This window comes from Aphidius gifuensis, linkage group LG3 (genome assembly GCF_014905175.1).
Source record: "Aphidius gifuensis isolate YNYX2018 linkage group LG3, ASM1490517v1, whole genome shotgun sequence".
Classification (NCBI taxonomy): Eukaryota; Metazoa; Arthropoda; class Insecta; order Hymenoptera; family Braconidae; genus Aphidius; species Aphidius gifuensis.
Genome location: NC_057790.1, coordinates 22,953,817 through 22,972,839, shown reverse-complemented (window position 1 = coordinate 22,972,839; position 19,023 = coordinate 22,953,817). Strand labels below are relative to the sequence as shown.

Here is a 19,023-nt window from a genome sequence, read left to right as displayed (position 1 = left end):
TTTGTTTTTCAATTACACATTTTCATTGTTATTTGTTATTTTTTTTTTCATTTCTTTTTCAATATAAATTTTACGTAAAATATACTCAAAACATACTCGGCTATTTGAATAAAAAATTTAAAATATCAATTGTAAAAAATGTATATACCTGTACTAAAAAAGTTTATTTTATTAACCTGTGCTTGAAGAATGGACATCAACCGAATGAATTTAAAATTTGATGTACCAATTCTCAGTATAAAAAAGAAGAATAAAATACATCGAGAACATTTTTTTTCAAACTTTCAAAATATATATGCTTTTCAACAGTTGAATTTCAAACGTTGCTAGTACATACGTTGTATACGTGTACTTGGCGTGTGCCCTGTGGTAAAATTTCAATATACAGTTGTAGTGATTCTCTTATCAGATATAGCGTTTATTATATTAACATTGAGAAATGATAACAATCGGCCACGTATGTGATCTTAGTTCACTATCTTCTAGCAACCTTCTGCCAATTTCACAAGAAACGTGACAAAATTTCAAACACAACTGATGTCATAAAATGAAGAAAGAAAATAAATATATATACCAATAAAAAAAAAAAAACAAATAAATAAGTCAAATTAATAAAAATCTTTTACACAAATGACCAGATTTTAAGGGTTAATAAAAAATTCCGAATCCTTTTTAATTAAATCATAAATCAAATTACGAAAACTGTAAAGCTATGTGTGTGTATATTTATTACATAGTCAAGTTGGTAAATTCGATTTTACTTCAAGTATGTACACGTTCATGTTATATTTCGTTGAAACGCATAAAAACTCTATTTTTGAAGTATTAAAATCCTTTAAAAATGAAAGCCAATCTCACTGGGTGAGGTCAAAATGTTAAGAACAAGAGTGGTCATGGAAATAAAGGCACCAAGTGTTAAATAACAGAGTTAAAATGTTGTGTGAATGTGTATATACATTGTTAGCGGTTAGCCAATCGCTGTTTTTTTTTATTCTTTCCATACCCTCAAGCTTGATGGATTGAATATTTTATGAGAAAAAGGTCAACATTGTGAAAAAACTAAAAATAAATGTAAAAAAAAAATGTAAGAAACGAAAAAAAAATATACAAAAGTCATGCCAGGGTTAAAAAAAAAATTATTATTATAATTATTATTATAAATTATAATAATTATAATACTACTAATTTAAACGTATACATTATTTCATACATATAGTATACATATAAAATTAATTGAATCAAAATGAGTGGAAAATTTAATTGTACAAGTAGTATAGCCAAAATGTGTGCCGACATCTCACGCACCCTGATATAATTCAAATAGCCTATTATTGTAAGAGGAAAAACGAAATAATTTAATTAATTAAATTTATTTTCTTTGATATATTCTTGATAAGAATATAATCAATCATGCAATGTGGTGATTATGAAATTTATATGATTATTATCATAGTTAATGTAAATTACTATGTCGGTAATGTATAGCATCATATCTTTTAAACATTTTATATAATATAAAATGAGTAAATTTTATAAATTTATATTGAGTATAAAGTTACGATGACTTTTGTAATAGTGCATAATGGCGTATCCAATATAGTTATTATTCTACTCACGTTGGCATGTAATATTATTAAGGTGCTTACATTACTTGTAATAGATACAACAAAAAAAAAAAAAATACATACTCATACCCAACAAATGCATCTAAGGGTAATAAAAGCCATACTATAATAATTTACAAAAAATAAAAGATAAAAAATAAAAACCCAAGAGTAAAAATAAAAAAATACTGTAAATAAATGAAAAATATATTTAAGATATGAATTTGCAAAATATATGTATATAAAACATCATGGTGAGTTGGCTGGATTAGATAGAAAAAAAATTCATCTTTCACATTGAAGTTGAAGTTATTTGATTCACGAATATCCCATAAAATCAGGATATCGAGAGGCCATGTTGTGTATTTAATAATGCAAAGAACGGATGTAGATGTAGTGCGCCAGGAAATTGAGAAGGGTAGGAGATATATAAAATAGTAAAAACAGAAAAAAAATTATATAATAGTAAATATATATATATAAGAGAAGAGTGGTTGAGGAATGAGGAGAAATCGAGAGACTTGGCTAAATATTTCACAGCACATTTCCGCTACTGCGTCAACGAGAATCGGGGTGAGTTCCAAATGGATGCGACCAGTTGGAATACTACAATCTATTGCAACATTTTTCTGCGACAGACAAACCCAACTTTTGTATTATTTTTATTTTTTTTTGACTATATAAAAAAAATATGTATTTGTTTTATTTTTTTTGATTTTATATCATTCACATTATTCATACAATTTTATGTTTTATAAGTTTATTTTTATTTTGCAATATGTCGTCATATTCAGAAACACTAAAATTGTCAACAAAATATTATTTATGTCAACGAAGGTAATTGAACAAGAACAATGTGACATATTTAATAATAAATACCAATAAACCTTATGCCACGCATAACTAAGTGGATGATTGTAAATTATCAGTCCACTGATCCATATATACATGAATATTGCCTCAAATTTTTAAATGCTTCAATGACTCCATAAAATTTCATCAATAAATTCATTCAAAATTTACTTGATTATTATCACACGACGCTCGGTTTAATGAAAATTATTTGATAGAAAAAAAATATAAAATAAACAAACAAATTCGATCAAGATCTATAGAAATGTTTTATTTATTAAAAAAAATAAATAAATAAATAAAACGAGATTAAACAAATACAGGAGGATATTTTTTTTTTTTCCATTATTATTGTGTTTTTTAATTTTTTTTTTTTTTTTGACTTGTTTTATATTGTAGTTACAAAACAATCAAGCAACTTGAGCATACACTCGGAAACATTTCTGGTTATCACAAAATTATTTTTCCATGTTATTTCTCATATGTTACCGTCATAGTCCATGTATATTATTTTTCTCTATCACTCCAGGTAAATTGAAAACCTCCTGCAGTGTTACTCGATGAGAGAAGTTGAAATTCTATGCTTAGTTTTTGAATATATATATTTTTCGTTATTTGTTCAGGTTAGCGTCACACAAATGTGCCGTTGGGACATTGTTCGCTGTTCAGTTTATACATACACATATTTGAAAACAGCCCATATCAAGAAATGTGCAACGAGCCAAATATTAACCATAAAATAATAATTGTAATAATACAACAATAACGGTAAAATGAAAAACAATATAATGCATTTAATATATTATTGTTTTATTAAAATATGTATGTACATAAAACATACACCCACAAAAACGAATTAATTATATTCATTTTATTTAAAATTAAATTACATGGAAATATGCATTGTAAAGTTAATCCTGTTGGCAATATTTGATAAAGTTTGAAATTTGTCTCGCGGGTCAATAGTGTATATAACTGATGTATATACATAAATGATTATCAATTAACAAGATTCAGTAGAATAACAAACAAACAAGCCGCAAGGCTTAATCTGTTTATACATATATATATAATATACAAAATTAGAATACAAGTTCACCTTGAAGGAACAGAAAAGGAGGACAGAGCGCTAAGGCTGCTTGAGGGTTCAGTAGGTTGAAAAAAATATAACAAAAAAAAAAAAGCATTTAATTAATTAACCTCTCTACGGGCTTTGTGGGTAAATAATAGAGTGAGTGAATGAGTAAGTGAGTAAGTAAGATGTATAAATATATATAGGTTGAGGCATGGCAAAAGCAGTTGCAAAAGTACCAACCCGTTGGGAAAATTGCTATAGGCAGATATAGAGAAGAGCTCAGAAAGCCTCTGGCAACTTGTGTGGTAGCCTAAGCTGACTGGTCTTTTTCATCTATATCTTCTGGAACATTTCATGTACTACCAACAACAAACCATCCAACCAACTAACCCAGCAGCCTTATAACCATCCAACCACCTTCAACCATTTGTGACCTCACTAAACGTGCGCACTATATACCTTTACCTTTTTTTTTTTACGTCTTTTCCACTTTTCTCGTATGTATAGCCTCTGCATCTCAAATGCATTATGTTCTCCATAAGCAAAACATTGCTCAAGGCATTTTACTCTCATGTAGGACTTTGTTACTTTTCTTATATATATATATGTATTATAGCCAGCTCACTCAATTCGCAGTGTGTGCACTCAAACATGAAAGTTATGCGAAACATTGTACATATAATATATATATTATCTTATGCTCGTTTTATTTTTTTTTATTTTTCATTTTTTTTTTTCTCCCTCAAGCTACTTTTCTTATCACACTTTGTTTACTTTTTGACACTATAAATCTTACTTTTCCCAGTAGAAATTTCGATCTACCCATGGGAACAAAGTAGAGACTCCTATTCGTGACTAAATTCGAGACTTGAAAGTTTTGTATAGATATATACACGGGAAAAAGAGACTTTGTTTTTGATGAGTTTAAAGAAAAAAAAAAAAGAAAAACTTATGACAGGGAAAATAGTTTTTTTAATTTACAAAAATTATGCATAATTTTTATTTGAATATTATTGTGTTTAAATTGATAATGAATTTGTTACACACTTGTAATAATATATTTATCTGCAAATGTTTAAAATGATAATTGTTTAAAGGTTTATAATTACCAACTATAAGAAAACTGAAAATGTGTTCTTTGCATTGAGTAAAGTTTATTTAACTAAAAGTTACTATCATTACATTATGATTCCAAGGATTTCTCAGTGCGATATACATTGTTTTAAATGCATACTAAATTCCAGTTGCATTGACTTTTATTTTTAAAATATTATTGAAATTTTTATAATATATGTATGAGATAGAAATTTAAATAATATACATTTTATTTAACAAAACAATACAACGATTTGTCTGCTTTATTATTTATTTCATTTTTTCCTAAAGTATTCACAAACAGCAACTTTTTGGAACAAAATATTTGTAAATTCTTTATAATCTCGAATTATCTTGTATATTATGACATTCTTTGTAAATTTCAGTGTTCATAGTTGTGTTTCAACATACCATACATAAAATGTTAAACAAAAATAATAAAAATATTTCAATTTTTTAAAATATTTTCTCAATTATATACAAATTTAAAATAAAATGAAATCAATTAAAATAATTATATTAATTTGACTGAATTCATAACAATTTAATTATAAAATAAAAATTAATAAAATTATTAATTCAATTTATGAATAATGTCAAATACAAATAACCAAGAATATGTCAAGTGTTTGTGTACAAATTTTTATTGTGAAGAATTAATATGTTCCTTAATTTCCCAAGTGTAGAGAAATAGCATGTTTCACATCCCTCGATAAGACCCAAGTGCGTGCTTTCTCCTTGACTTACAAGTCAACTCACACATTGAAAGTAGGATACATATACATGGCTTGACACTACAACTTGGCTAAGAATTTCATTTCAGTGAATAGGGAAATCCTCACTGTGGCGGACTATGCGTCAAAGCAAATACATTGAACACAGAATGAGAGAGAAAGATCCAAAAGAGAGAGAAGAAATGGTTAACTCTAAGAGTGACTAATGCCTTGCGAATTAAACAGAATTGCTGATCAAGACGACGAACAAGTATACATTTGGTTGTTTCTCTGACATGCTAATCTGTTAAGTACTTCTTTCTATAAATTTCTCAACATTTTATTACACTTTTCACACCTCAAGAAGCTTCACTTGTAATTTCAAATTAGTTCTTAATTACTTTTTTTTTTTCTCTTTCTTTCTTTTTTTTCAATTTCACAACTCTATTGTACTTTGATAAAATAATATTTTCATCCAGACAATGAGTTTTAAAATGAATTTGTTTTTTCTTTTTTTTTTTTTTTTTGAGTTTTTAATATATAGTTAAATAATTAATTTTTTTAAAAGAATAATATTTAAACTTGGTGAGATAATATTTTATTTTTTTTTTTCTTTATTCATGTCGACACAAAGTTGTAATATAATATTTAATTTTCATTTTATCATTTACAGTTGCCAAGTTAAAAATAACGGCGTTGAAAGACAAACAATAAAACATGAAACAATCAAAATACTAACGAGAGTAAGAAAATAAAAAGAGATAGAAAGAAAAAATAATAATTTTGACGAAGAGAACTAAATTCTAGTCATGTATTTTTACCTCTATATATTATACTTTTATATTTATTCAAAGTTGGCCTAACAGCCCTATACGACCTCAACAGTTAATTAATAAAGTGGTCGCGTAAACTAACGGTTTAACAGCCAAGTAGAAAACTTGAAACAAGAGGGTAAAATGACTTTTGTTGTTGTCTTTCTTTCCCTTATTTTCTCTCACTCTTTTTATCTCACAAGTTTAGGTAATATTAGGTCAGCTTTCAACAAGCTAAAGCAAGTACAATGCAAATTAGCTCGACACATACGTGAAACTATTAGAGCAAAAACTTTTTAGACCAATGCTTCATGTCATCGAGTATATTTTAAAAAAAATATATTTCTCTATAAATAGTTTATGTACTTGTATTGATGAACGAGCATAAAATTTTTAATAAATTGATCATTTAAGTAGCTTAAAAAATTTTTTCATGAAAAACAAACAAAAGCATGGATTGAAAAAAAAATTGAATAATTAATAATTAGAATAATAAATAAACAGGTGAATAAATAACTAGGTGAAAACAAAAAAAAAAATGAAAAATAAAGTTAAAACAAGCAAATGCATTTTTGTTGTTTCCAGCAAGCAAAAAAAAAAAAATAAATAAAGTATAAAAATGAAGGAAAACAAACATAAAGAAATGAACAACGTTTTTTCGCGGTCAAAAGTTGGTGCGTCGAGTAAGGTAGATTTATGAAGCAAAAGCGAGTAAAGTAAAGCTATGTGTATATGTTTACTGTTGGTTCAAGCCACGGGAATGCAACCGCTATACTATCTTGCTCAGTTTTGCCAGCCTGTACACTGAGCTATTCTACTAGTGAAAATGCCATACTGTGTGTTACTATACTACTGCCAAGAACCACACAATTTCCATGGTTATATTTGCTTGTTTCTTTTTTAAGTTGAGCCTTTATTACGCGTGCCAGAATAACGTTCACGATTAAATTTCTGAATTATGCTTGCACATTTTTAGCAAGCCAACAATACCACTGTTGTCATTTAACCCTATTTTTACAACACATTTTAAATGAAAAACAATTACTATAATAATTTTTTTTCTTTTAATTTTATAATTTTCTTATTATTCATCATTTTTTTTATTCTTTTTTTATTTACTCATAATTTATTTAAATAGGATATCAGATAAAAATAAAAAAATTTAACTCTAAAAGAACTTTATTAGAAATTTAAAGATGAGAAAAAAAATATGACTTGAAAGAATAAAATAGACAAGACAGAATACATTTCAGGAAGACAACGGCTAAATTTTGAATTATTAAAGAGTCATTTTTTTTTTTTTTTTTGAATAAACTATACCAAAAGGACGCTATGGATGAGCAAGCATAAGATAAAAGATACGATACGATGATATGATACGATGGGAACGTGGAATGCAAGTAGCAAGTGCAGGTGTGCTAAAGAAGTGGATATACATATAAATATCAGAAGACAAAAAAAACACAATGAATAAAGAACGAAAAAAATAAAAGGTATTTGTATATATTGTATCGAATAAAAATTGTAGTAAATATATACAATCCATACTTTTGATATCTGGACTGAAAACTTAAAGATAAGGTCATAGAAAAAAAGGAAAAATAATACAACAAGAAAAAGATGTTTGTGGGTAAATGTTGTACGTGTTCACGGATGCGAAAATCGAAGTATCGAATTGTCGGTAGGATTGCTAATATATTATTGAACAATAACAAATATGAAAATGAAAAAAAAAAAAAAAATTTAAACAAAACAAAATGTTGAAAGTAAAAAATATGCTTTTTTTTGTTTATTTTTTTTTTTAGCATGAATAGGTATTGCTGGTAAAAGGGTCTGTCCACCTATGTATAAATATGTATTGGAAAAGAATAAAAAAATAAAAAATATAGATATGATGAGAGAGAAATAAAATGATAATAATAACACAGCAACAATAGTAGAATGTTGACACACAATTTTCATAAAGCGTCCTTATTTTTTCGACAAACAATCTGCTTTTGAATATTTCCATAGTTTTACTCAACACTCGTATTGCACGTACAAAAAAGTACCTTTCAACTTGCTTACACTCTCTATCTTTATTTTATTATATATTTTTTCAAACCATTTTATCCTGTTTCAATTCATATTTTGCATATCTTTTTTCCCCCTGCGGCTTTTTTCATATGTTTCAATTGCTAACGAAACTTTGTAAAATGCATATATTGAACTCAAGTTACCACATAACACTAAATACACAATCTGAATTTAAATACAGTGAACGAATTTTGATGGAAAATATAGATATTTTTAATTCTTGAATATTTTTTTTATATATTTAATATAAACATTATTGCACGGACAGCTATCAGCAACATTTAAAATAATACAAAATTAAAAAAATAAAACAGAAAAGGTTATTATTAAAAAGTATTTGTTAAAAATGTTAATTTTTTTTTAGGTAAAAAAAAAAATAAATGAACAAACTCATGTATATACAGCGAGGAAAATTTAACCAATGTAATTAATGTATTTCATTTAATGAAAAACTAAAATACTGTTGAAAAAAAACTGGCTTGTATTCGCTTAGATAAATTATACATACAGACACTTGTCTTTCTCTACTTTTAAACTCAATTTAATATTTTCAGTGGCAAGTGAATTTTCAGTCAAAACAAATCAAGAAAAATAGCAAAAAGTAAAGTAAAAAAAAAAATATACCATTTCTATTTTTTTTCCCCATGAAAAAAAAAAAAAAACAAATGGAAAAAAATGATATAAATATTTAAAGTATACTCATGGTCTTGATGTTGAGAAAAATAGCAAAAATTATACGAGTATGAGTTGAAGGATGAAAAAAAATATAAAATAAAAAAAAACACATGGTAAATGTAACACCACGTGATACACAATGTTATACAAAAAAAGAAAAAAAAATACGCAGAGATCAGAAAGAATAAAACTGACTGCAACGCGATGGGCGCATTGCGCAAAACTTTCTTGTATTGGCCCACTCTCATTTCGACCCTCTTTTTTAAAATTTCCCTTCTATCCCTTTTAGCAAATTTTACTGTCCACTATGTATTACATTTTTTTTTCTTTATCCATTCACTGATAGCTGCTTCACACTGGTCTTGCATCGTCATGCTATTATCATCGATCGTCACCACAGCCAAAATCACCCCTATAACTCGTAATGGACCTTTCACCAGCTCCAACAGCCTTTATCTTGCTTTCTTTATTTTCACTGTCACTCACTATTTTTCTACCCTTCAATTTTTTATTTTTTCCCATACACCACCAACTGTGCTTTTCTATATATAACTCTATATACATTTTTTTTTTATTATTGTAATAATTTTGGTCTTTCTCTTGCTCGTTTTTTTTTCTTTTTTGGTTTTCTTTTTCAACTTTTTCACGCCTAATTGGGCATTTTGTGCTGCATTGGCCGTGATATTATCATAGTAATAGTCATTGCTCTGCACGAGCCTACACAATAGTATGCAATTGTGTGCACGTCCTCAGTTATCATCATTTTTTTTTTGTTATTTTATTTTTTTCTTTTTTCACTATTACACAATAATAATAATAATGTTTACCTATTTTTTTATTTACATTTTAAATTATACTATTATTTAAATGGAAATTTTAATCCTCATTATTAACAATTAAAGTTAACTTTAACTTTAAAATGTCTTTATAAAATTTAAAATTTAATAAAATATATACGTTTTCTTAGTAATTGTAATATTTGAACATCATGAGTGAACATTTGTTTGCATAAGGATAGAAAATGGTTTAACCTCATTACTAAATCAGGTCTCGGTCGTTCCCATTAACCCACTGACTCTGGTATAATTAAGGGTTGAGAAAAATTTCTAAAAGCTTTAATTTTTTGTATTTTATTATCATTTTAAAAATTTAAATATTATAAATATTATTTATTAAACTTTTATTATAATTTATCAAAAATGTTAATTACGTTGAATTTATTTTAGGAGGTTTGATAATTTAAAATAAATAAGTTTATAGCTTTTGAAGAATCACTTGTCGACAAAACGGGTGAGCCTTGGGGCGCTTGCTTTTTGTAACCTCTTCACCTATACTCCATTTGCCTGTGCTTTCAAAGGAAGAGAAATGAAAATTGCTTTGATACTGTTTTGAAAAGTACCCGTTATAGTTAGTAATTTTTCCTCAGGCCGAACTAACTTTTCAGTCTTTATTATTTAGTCTTGCGTCTTAATGTCTTTTGAGTATTATTACGCCAAACTGTCGTATAATCTTAACTTTTTTCTACTTTTATCCATGCACGTATAATTTTTTTTCTTTCATTATTTTTTAAGATGATTTGAGTTAAAAAATATTGTATTCATCTAGCATCTGAATTTTTATATAAAGTTAGTTTATTTTTTTTTTTCTTTTATTCAAAAACTATCTACAATAGGTCAAAAGGAATTTGCTAGTTTTGCTTGTAAATTAAATTAATTTTAAATCCCAATTCATGCTCACTCACTGGATGCTATGACCTAAATTATATTTTATAATTTATAATCTTCATGTGAATTTAATGATGTGCATATACATATATGTATAAAAACAACGCGTATGTACATGTGTTTGTAACTGTTTATAAAATCAGTCCTGAATACGTTGATACATTTTCATCCACATGATATAACCGCTTAATGGCCAGAGTCGCGAATAGCTCCTGGGTAAACTTCTCGTTGGAATATCACTCGCTTTGGTCTCTAAACCAAGCGCGTTGGTACAACTACCGGTATTTCTATTGGTAGTGGAGTAATATCAGGTAAAGGCTGGCGTGCAATTTCATTACCGTAACCACTGGGTACCCAGGCATTCGTGTGTAACCGACAATGTCTGTACGTTTATACGAAAATAGAATAAGCGAGAAGCAAATAGAGACAGAGAGAAAGATAAACTGAACAGTCTATATATGTGAAATTGCAAGTGAGCTAGTCCAAGTGTAGAGAGACTATACTATGACCATCATGGTTGTTCGCTAATTCACCTAGCAACTTGCTACCCCACCAATGTGAATTTTACTGTTTTATATAAATATATGTACATATTACATTTTGTATTTTGCTATTAATGTAAAATGTTGATACCTATAATACACAATATTACAACAATAAAATCTAACTGTGGGCAATATAAAACAATGCAATGTACATTAACAGTCAGAAAACATTGATATTTTTTTATAATTATCATAATTGATATTAACAATGTTCCAAAGTAATAACAATAATAGAAAACAATTTTTTAATGTTTTTAAAATATTAAAAAATATATATAACGACAAACTTTACATGAATTTTAATCTCTGTTTGAAAAAAAAAATGTATTTTTACATTAATTTCATTAAACTGAATTTTCTAAATGAATTATTTTGAAATGAATTAAATAAAATGATAATAATAATAAAAAATAATATCATGAACTAGTCTATATTGCTATAATTATTTTATTTTTCTCTTCTACTGATGATAAGAATTCTTTAGCAAAGATAATTGTCAACAACGACAATTTCACGGTCGGTAAAAAACAAAAGATTGATAGTCACAAAGAGAAAATGAACAGAGAAGGGCAAAAAAAAAGGGAGAGGTAAAGGCATTTAGAAAGATGAACATAAGACAAAAAATAAATGTGCAATGCACAAGTAGAAAGAAGAGTGGTGTAGAAGTTTAATTAGGTCCATAGAGCAACACAGCAACTTGACAAACTGCCCGTTCGCTGGTTGCCTTGTTTCTTGGTTTGGAAGCTTGAAATGACTCTCCACCTTTTCATGAACATGTACATACTATATATATAAAAAATGTTTTCATTCTCTTAACCCAAAGGCAACTCGTTGTTTCTGCAGAAAACTCAACATAGAATGAATGGAAATGGGTGGTGCACCTACTGCGTTGAACCGTCATCATCTCCTAATAAGGCAACCACCCAAGCTCACCAACTTTCATTCTCTTATTTAGCTCTTGCATATTTTTTTTTTGTTGTTTATTTCTTTTTTTTTTTTTTTCCTTTTTGGATTCAGAATAGCAGTAAATTGCGTAACGCTAGCTAAGAATCGCCGGGTCTAACTTTACTTAACCTCTATTCTTTGTCTCGCATCAAATCCTCCCCTTCTTCATCGTGCTTCCCCCCTTGTACAAACAAATATATATCAAAAAAAAAATAAATACAAAAATATAATACGAAAAAAATTTAGAGCACATCAGTAGCAAAAGCCCAATAAAAAAAAAAAAAAAAAAGAAATTAAAAACAAAGAGTAAAAAGCACAGAGAAAATAACTGTATATATATTTTAAATTTATAAGCGCTTGCTGTCCATCACTGATTTAAATTTCTTTCTTCTTTCATTATATGAAAAATGATCTTATCAAACAAAATCTTAAAATATTTAATAATAGATAAATATAAGAAAAATAATTTATTAAAAAATAGTTCTTTCAAAAGAAAAATAAACTAATATAAATAAACAAAGTTATTTATTTTTAATTTTTCAACATTAAAAATTGAAATGAACATAAAAAAAAAAAACTTTCGGATGATCAAAGTCTAGATATACGCAGGGAAATGAAGGTAGTCTTGGGAGTTGTGAAAAAAAAAAAAACAAACTTTGGCGGTTAAATAGTAGAGGATCACCGAAGCAAATGGGCCTCGAGCGATTAATAACATTTATAATGTAAAGGACTCGTTGGTATTTTACGAAAGGACGAGTTCCCTGGACGCTTTCTACTGCGGAACATGAAACTCATTCGCCACAACAGAGAAAAATTCACTACGCACCATTCCGCTTCAATTTTTTCTTCCATAGTTTTTTTTTTTTTTTACTCTTCTTTATATAGATATATATGGCTAGTATTCTAGACTTCCGCGCACCCGGAAAATAGGTAATAACCCGACGTATATAACGTCGTCGCTGTTTATCTTATAAATTCAATTTCAAGACAGCTGCCCTACTTGCTCTTTCATATAATAAGGTGTCTTTTGATAAGGAAAAATGTTCAGCCTTGAGCATTGTCTTTTTTTTTTAGTTCAGTTTTATTTTATTTATTTTTTTTTTAATTCTTTTTTATGCTTTTTCCCGTTTTTTCTTGATTTTTCTTTTTGTTCCACAATGAAATCATAATGAGTTAAAGTTCTGAGAAAAAAGACTTTTCATTTTTTTCTCGTTTTACTTATGATAATCAAATGATTTAATAATAATCTCATAATTCAAGCCTAATTTGAATCTAAAAATTATAAGTATATGAATATTAAATTTTATAATTATCATTAATCATAATCAATTCAACCCGTGTAAATTATAAACATAAATTTTTTTAAATTTTATACTAGTAGCCTTGACACAATTCAACACTCAATCTCATATCAAAATTGATATATTTTTTCACAAAAGAATTCTTCAATTACTCATTTTATTAAAAAATTTAATTATATTTATTGAAATACTATTTTTTGTATTCGACAAATAAAATTTCATAATATCTAATTAATTAAAGTCGAAAAAAAAAAAATAAATTTAAAAAAATAAGATAATATTTTTGCAATAAACTTTAAAAACTACATAGGAAAAGAAAAATTAATTAAAAAAGTTAGATAAAAATGTAAAAAAAAAAAAGTAAAATCTCTACTACATGACAAGCTTTATTTTGGTTTTACCATGAGATTTAAAATTTTATGTTTTTACTATTTATTAACGCTCTAGGGTAGTGATGTCATTCAACGACTTGTCATACATGCATGTCTATATTTTTATCATAAAAGAGAAAACAAAAAATATATAAATATACAAAAATATATTCTGATAGCTGTATAACATGTTTGATTATATAAATTTAAATTTGTGAAAATTAATAATATGATGGATACATTGCCATTGGCAATAATACACAAAAAGATAAATATAAAAGACAGTAGAATAAATGCGTGTGCTAACAGAGAGAATAATAAAACAAGTGAGTGAGTGAGTAAAATAAAATAATCATGAAAGCATTGTGAGAGGATATCAGAAGGACGAACGAAAATCCATCGATCGTGGTTGAAAAATCAGCGGGGATGAAGTGAGACTGTGGTGTGCTTGTGTATATAGTTGGCTCGTTACCAATGAGCCCCGTTAACGTAACCTGATGGTAAAGCAAACGTGAAAACCGTACGGTTGACTACACGAACTACGAACACACAACTAACCACACTGGCATAATAACCGATAGTAATTCGTGAATTATTGACCCCCCTTGTCTCTGCTACCAATTTTCTCTTGTCCCTTTTAACCCTCTTTCTCTCTCTCTTACTATCACCTTTCATTTTCTATTTAACCACCCTTCACTGTAACCTCATATGTGGAGGTGCATGTGCGTGCTTTGGCCATATATAGTCATGCCAGGAGGAAGTTGGTTGAAAATTGGTTGATATAGTCTCACCCCCCCTGTGAATATGGTCAAGCATCAAAAACGCACTGGGGTCAAATATGTATATATATATACTCCCCCATGGTTATGTGTACATTCTCAACATATTATTCTTGATTACCCTACATGTAATATTTAATATATTATCATTATCATGTTTATCTTTTTTTTTTTTTTATTTTTCTCTCTATTTTTTGTAATACATATATAAATATATGAACATTGGAAATAGGGAAAAATGTAATCTCGTAGTTTACATGTTATTTTTTTTTATTTTCTTTTGTTTTTTAGATTTTTGTAAGTCATCAATCATTTATATTTACAATTATAGATATATCATTTATTAAATGTTGCGTGATAACAGAAGGAAAAAAAAAATATAGAAACTTTGCCCAGGTGGAAATTAATGTCGAATTTTGACCTTAAATCTCAGTTTGACGTTGACAGAAAAAGTTTTTAAAAAATACAAAAGAGTTTGGTCATTTAAAAATCGAAATAGCATTGATAAAAAAAAAAAAATGATTAAACTCACCCTTACTGCAGTTGATTATTGACGTCGTCGGTGTGCTCCATTGAACTTCATATTATCTGCAGCAATAAATAAAAGAAAAAATTATTAAATTGAAATAAAAAATATATTTATATATTATAGAAAAAAAACTTTTTAAATTGTAAATTGACTTGAGCTTTTTAAGAGTCAAGTCAAAAGAAAAACACAGCTTTGATCTTGATATTTTTTCTTTCTGTAAATTCTAAACAAATTACTCGAATGAATTAAAAACAAATTAAACAATTTACTTGAAAAATAAATTATCAATCTTAATGTACAACATAAGCAAATGAAAGTAGAATATATTTTCTTGATGAAAAATATGACTGTATAAAATTATGTCATCCTGTATGCAAAAAAAGAGATAAAAATAATAAAAAAATAATATAAAAACGAGTGAGTTGAACCTCTTAATTAGCTACAATTACATGTAACATAGCAATGTCGAGAATATTGCCATTGGCGTCATTTTCTGTTCTTTCATTTGCTGACACAAAGTTTCCTCTTGCCAGTTCTATGTCGCTCAACGTTTTAAATGCCCTCTGGCTCTTGATAATCCATCTCGTATGACTTGGACGGTACAAAAAACAGTTTGTAATTTTTCAAATAAAAAAAAAAAAATTAAAAAAATATGTATACATTTTCATATCCACATTTTTATGAATATAAAAGAGAATAAAATATTAGCTGGTCTTCTTTTTTTTTTGTACTCTATTCGTTCTGTTTATGTCATTATTTTTTTTCATACAACTTTTATTTTATTTTACTTTTTTTTTTTTTCAATTTCAACTAAAAATACAGTATAAAATATGTAAATAAAATTTAAAAAATAATATATAGATACATATATTTATATTTTGAAAAATAAAAAATAGTAATAATAAAAAAAAATATACGATTTTGTAGTCAATAGAGAGAGTCTTACGAGTATACGAAGATTACGAAACTATTCGTTCTGGAAAATCTTGGTATTTCATAATGTTGGAATCTAGCGAGAAAACGAATGTGTGCGACGTAGCATATGGACGATTGTGCTCGATCGTCTAAGCGCAAGATTTTGTCGTAAAGGAGAAAATGGGGTTTACGAGGCTCTCTTGAAAAGCTTCATAGATTTAACAATAGACGATCGTAGACACAACTAGTTCAAGTTTATTGCCGACAAACTCATCATCATTATTAAATTTTTTATAATTGGAAAAATAAATTGAGAATATAAAAAATAAATTAAAATATTAAAAAACAAAATAGAAAAAAAAAAAAAAATACCTGAACACTTGATTCGGACAAAAATTTAAGAGAGAGTATAAACTCAACACATTATTAAACTGACGACTATAGAGATTTTTATAAGATATTTATAAGCCATTTTTATTATTTCATCATTGCGATATCTCCCGCATGTTGGCAGTGGTAGAGTAAAGCTGAGATGATGGCTTTATAGCTTTGATATATTGATAAAATATTTTCAAGATTAGATGTATGCTGATGTTGACTGTACTTTATGCCAGAAAAAAAAATATATATAAATAAAAGAAAAACAGCCACCTTCTTCTTTCGTCAAGCTATACTGTATTTTGTTCTTTATGCCTTCTTTGCTTGCTTCATGAGCTTACAAAAAGAAATATTTATGAGTTTGAACGTGGGCCAAAGCTCACTTGTAAGCTACTAAAACATGTTTTTTAAAAGGCAGGTAAAGTGATCGGATTTTTGTATTTCAAAATTTAACAAAACGGAATTCGCTCTATACATCAATAGTGGTACTATTAATGTCCAAAGAGTAGATACTTTATTTTGACATTCAAAGAAATATATTTATGTTCCAATACGTATCTATATCTTGTGATTTTGTTTCAAATTGTTTCGGTTTTTTTATTTTTTTGTTGGATAAAAAAAAAGAATGCATTTTTTGTGGGAAAAATAAATATACACAAACATACGCAATAATCTTGACCAAAACTATATTCACCATGTTGTTTTTTATGTTTTTAATATTGTTATATATTTTTTTTTTTTTACTGTGCATATTTATTTGCGTGCAATGCCATGTAATCGAAGCAATTGTGAAAATGTTAACACGGCAGCACTCTTGAAATTTCCCACGTGGCTATACTTCTTATTATTCTACGATAGCATGCCCACTATATTTATTATTATTATTTTTATTTTATCATTTATTTTCTTTTCATTTTTTTTCTAAACTCTTAACATAATACAAAATGTTTATACGCATTCGATTTGTGAATATTGTATTCAAGTAAATATTGTTTTTTTTTTTTTTTGAATTTATAAAAAATAAAATATATTATATCAATGAATTCTTGCTTTTACGAGCGTCAATGTTACCACTGAGAGAAGCTTTAGCAAAAGTTGAGTCAGCTTGGTGTCTCCATCTCGCTAAAGGGTAGCATCGCAATCACCCTAGTGCATTGCTTAGCCTAAGAGTGGCGCCACCAAATGGAATGGTTTTATAAAATTGATAAAACTAAGATGCAAATAAATTTTATACTATTTTCAGTATAAAAGGTTTTTTCTATCATAATAAAAAAATATCATTATATATATTTTTTTAATATTTGCCAAATTTATTATCATACTTGCAGAAAAAAAAAAAATTATTAACCTTTACTTCAAATATATACAGTTTAAATAAAATATCAATTACTTGATCTTTAAATTTTTATGAAAAAAAATTATTAAATATATATTTTATAGAATAAAAAAACTTTTGTAAATTTATGTAATTCATTTATATATTTTTTTAAAATTATACACGTAGTTTAAAAAAAAAAAAAAAATTCAAGTCTGAGAATACTTGACTTGTACTACTGAAATATTTAATATCGTGCTAATTTTTCATCGTTAAGTTTAAAAATAAATATTAAAATTATTTTTTATTTATAATGATTAAAAATAAATCATTATAATTTATAATAATAATAATAAATTCTCTAAATATACATTTCATAATTTAATAAATTTATGAATTAAATATTTTATAATTTTCGGTAGACTATGACATTTAAAAAAATTGTGTAGACAATTTTTTCTCTCAATTCTAATATTAATTTTTCAGATAAAAAAATTAAAATTTTATTCACGTATTTATCATGTCAATTGCACTGACTAAGTTCTATATGATTTTTTTTTTTCTCATAATATCAATGTTGAAAAAATCAATGAAAAAAAAAAAACCTTTTATATAAATATATATATATATATAAAAACGAGTTGATCTCTGAGTAATCCATCGGGATTAATTCTCTCGTTAACTCGTTGCCGTTAACCCAACCGATGAATACCTCAAGCGTCTCGTTGCCCCGTTAGTTGTTCCCGTAGTGCCCCATGGACGCAGGGGGTGATTCCTTTGGGAAATCGAGGCAAAAGGCAAAATATTGTTTTCGATAATCGACGAGGCAGGATGAAGCCGCTTATACATAGATACGTAACAGCTTTAAAAAAAAAAAAAAATTCATTTTATTTTTTTCACTTGATTCACCTGTTTTAAATTTTCTTTTTACAAAAAAAAAAAGAAACAATACAAAATAAATATATATATGTATTTGTAAAAGTGAAAAAAAATTGGAACGAAAAAAAAAAAAATTAATGTTTATGCGCAGACAGTAATAAAAGAACATGCAAAAGGGGATAATTGCAAGGGTCGAGTAAAATTGACGATGATAAAAGATAAAAGTAGAGAGAATAAGTTTAAGTATAAGTACAGAGGGTGTGTAGATAGGTGGGGATGTATATGTATATGTATAAAGTGATCCGGAAAACGGTGTGCTATCGAGAAACAACCCTGAACAACCCCCTCGAGAGAGAAAGAGAAAAAGAGAGAGAGAGAGAGTTGCAAGCGACTGTTGCCTTGCGTCCCTCTTCACATCTTAGTTCGTGTAATTCCGCAAA

At 27.1% G+C, this 19,023-nt stretch overlaps 1 protein-coding gene and 1 long non-coding RNA gene across 5 annotated transcripts in view; one reads left to right on the top strand and one right to left on the bottom strand.

Moving 5' to 3' along the window:
- LOC122852995 overlaps positions 1–19,023 on the bottom strand; it is a 126,933-nt gene that overhangs the window by 37,257 nt on the left and 70,653 nt on the right. The window contains exon 6 of the long non-coding RNA XR_006373880.1: positions 15,100–15,155. This is a non-coding gene — a long non-coding RNA (uncharacterized LOC122852995). The remainder of the gene's footprint in view (positions 1–15,099; positions 15,156–19,023) is intronic.
- LOC122852965 (nucleolysin TIAR-like) overlaps positions 1–19,023 on the top strand; it is a 201,718-nt gene that overhangs the window by 118,235 nt on the left and 64,460 nt on the right. The gene's annotated exons all lie outside the window — the stretch shown is intronic.